Here is a 3,303-nt window from a genome sequence, read left to right as displayed (position 1 = left end):
CCTTGCATTGTTTATTTTGTAAAAATTATATAATTATACTCGCACTTTTTAAAGAAAGTTCGGGTATATTGTTGTTACTCATGTCTGTCCGTCCGTCCGTCCGTCCGTCCGTCTGTCACACTCTTATTTCTCAAACTCCTCTTGCATTTGACACAGTAGCCTGATCATCTTTTGGGAGATGTTTGGTGGTGTCATGTAGATGTGCAGTGAAGTTTCGGAATTTTCATTTTCACCCTGGGGGTCAAATGGGGGTCGAAAAATGACGTTTTTAATGCAAAAAGCCTCTGGTTCCCTGAACTCCTCTTACATTTTATACAGTAGCCTAATCACCTTTTGAGAGATGGTTGGTGGTGTCATGTAGATGTGCAGTAAGGTTGCGGAATTTTCATTTTCACCCTGGGGGTCAAATGGGGGTCGAAAAATGACGTTTTTTATGCAAAAAGCCCCTGGTTTCCTGAACTCCTCTTACATTTTACTCAGTAGCCTAATCATCTTTTGGGGGATGGCTAGTGGTGTCCTGCAGATGTGCAGTAAGGTTTCGGAATTTTCATTTTCACCCTGGGGGTCAAATGGGGGTTGAAAAATGACGTTTTTTATGCAAAAAGCCCCTGGTTCCCTGAACTCCTCTTACATTTTACACAGTAGCCTAATCATCTTTTGGGAGATGGTTGGTGGTGTCATGTAGATGTGCAGTAAGGTTTCGGAATTTTCATTTTCACCCTGGGGGTCAAATGGGGGTCAAAAAATGACGTTTTTTATTCAAAAAGCCCCTGGTTCCCTGAACTCCTCTTACATTTTACATAGTAGCCTAATCATCTTTTGGGAGATGGTTGGTGGTGTCCTGTAGATGTGCAGTAAGGTTTCGGAATTTTCATTTTCACCCTGGGGGTCAAATGGGGGTCGAAAAATGACGTTTTTTATGCAAAAAGCCCCTGGTTCCCTGAACTCTTCTTACATTTTACATAGTAGCCTAATCATCTTTGGGGAGGTGGTTGGTGGTGTCCTGTAGATGTGCAGTAAGGTTGCGGAATTTTCATTTTCACCCTTGGGGTCAAATGGGAGTCAAAAAATGACGTTTTTTATGCTAAAAAACCCCTGGTTCCCTGAACTCCTCTTACATTTTACACAGTAGCCTAATCATCTTTTGGGAGATGGTTGGTGGTGTCCTGTAGATGTGCAGTAAGGTTGCGGAATTTTAATTTTCACCCTTGGGGTCAATGGGAGTCAAAAAATGACGTTTTTTATGCAAAAAGCCCCTGGTTCCCTGAACTCCTCTTACATTTTATACAGTAGCCTAATCACCTTTTGAGAGATGGTTGGTGGTGTCATGTAGATGTGCAGTAAGGTTGCAGAATTTTCATTTTCACCCTGGGGGTCAAATGGGGGTCGAAAAATGACGTTTTTTATGCAAAAAGCCCCTGGTTCCCTGAACTCCTCTTACATTTTACACAGTAGCCTAATCATCTTTTGGGGGATGGTTAGTGGTGTCCTGCAGATGTGCAGTAAGGTTTCGGAATTTTCATTTTCACCCTAGGGGTCAAATGGGGGTAGAAAAATGACGTTTTTTATGCAAAAAGCCCCTGGTTCCCTGAACTCCTCTTACATTTTACATAGTAGCCTAATCATCTTTTGGGAGATGGTTGGTGGTGTCCTGTAGATGTGCAGTAAGGTTGCGGAATTTTAATTTTCACCCTTGGGGTCAAATGGGAGTCAAAAAATGACGTTTTTTATGCAAAAAGCCCCTGGTTCCCTGAACTCCTCTTACATTTTACACAGTAGCCTAATCATCTTTTGGGAGATGGTTGGTGGTGTCATGTAGATGTGCAGTAAGGTTGCGGAATTTTCATTTTCACCCTGGGGGTCAAATGGGGGTCAAAAAATGACATTTTTTATACAAAAAGACTCTGGTTCCCAGAACTCCTCCTACATTTTACACAAGAGGCCCATTGGCCACAACACTCACTGAGTCAATATGGCCCTGCTGTTCTTCATCAGCAGATTTCTTCTCCTACATATTCATATATAAAGCTTTGATTGCCTGTTCTAGGCATACCCTACCCCCAGGTGCCATGTTTTGAATGAAATTGAATATATTTAACCTTCTGAGGATGCTGCTTTATTCATATAACTAATCATGGTTTTGCTGATCTGTTCTTTAAAATGGAATTTTAAATATGTCTGAAACCCTACCTTGGGGGGGGGGGGGGGGGGGCATGATTTGAACAAACTTGTTTGTACACTACCTGAGGATACTTCCATATCAAAAATGACTAATCATGGCTTTGTTGTTCTTGACAAGAAGATTTATTTCCTATATATTTCCTTTCATAAAACTTATTGATCCCCCATTATGGCCCCAACCTACTACTGGAGGATGCCTTCAACAAACTTGAATCTACAATACTTGGGGATGCTTCCATATCAATATGATTAATTGTGGCTTTCCTGTTCTTGAAAAGATTTTTAAAGATTTTTCCTATATATTCCTATGTAAAACTTTGATCCCCCATTGTAGCCCCACGCTACTCCCGGGGGTCATGATTTGAACAAACTTGAATCTACACTACCTGAGGATGATTCCACATCAATATGACTAATTGTGGCTTTGTTGTTCTTGAGAAAAAAATATTTAAAGACTTTTTTCTATGTATTCCTATGTAAAACTTTGACCCCTTTTTGTGGCCCCACCCTACCCCCAGGGGTAATGATTTGAACAAATTGAATCTACACTATCTGAGGATGATTCCATATCAATATGATTAATTGTGGTTTTGTTGTTCTTGAGAAGAAGATTTTTTAAAAGATTTTTCCTATATATTCCTATGTAAAACTTTGATCCCCCATTGTAGCCCCACCCTACTCCCAGAGGTCATGATTTAAACAAATTTGAATCAACACTACTTGAGGATGATTCCATATCAATATGACTAATTGTGGTTTTGTTGTTCTTGAGAAGAAGATATTTAAAGACTTTTTTCTAATATATATTCCTATGTTAAACTTTGATCCCCCATTGTGGCCCCACCCTACCCCCAGGGGTAATGATTTAAACAAATTGAATCTACACTACCTGAGGATGATTCAATATCAATATGACTAATTGTGGATTTGTTGTTCTTGAGAAGAAGATTTTTAAAAAGATTTTTCCTATATAACTATATATTCCTATGTAAAACTTTAATCCCCCATTTTAGCCCCACCCTACCCCCAGGGGTCATGATTTGAACAAACTTGAATCTACACTACCTGAGGATGATTCCATTTCAATATGACTAATTGTGGCTTTGTTGTTCTTGAGAAGAA

This window comes from Saccostrea echinata, unplaced genomic scaffold (genome assembly GCF_033153115.1).
Source record: "Saccostrea echinata isolate AGI-Se365-2 ecotype Australia unplaced genomic scaffold, CSIRO_AGI_Sech_v1 ptg000046l, whole genome shotgun sequence".
Lineage (NCBI taxonomy): Eukaryota > Metazoa > Mollusca > Bivalvia > Ostreida > Ostreidae > Saccostrea > Saccostrea echinata.
Note: the sequence above shows the minus strand (reverse complement) of the source record.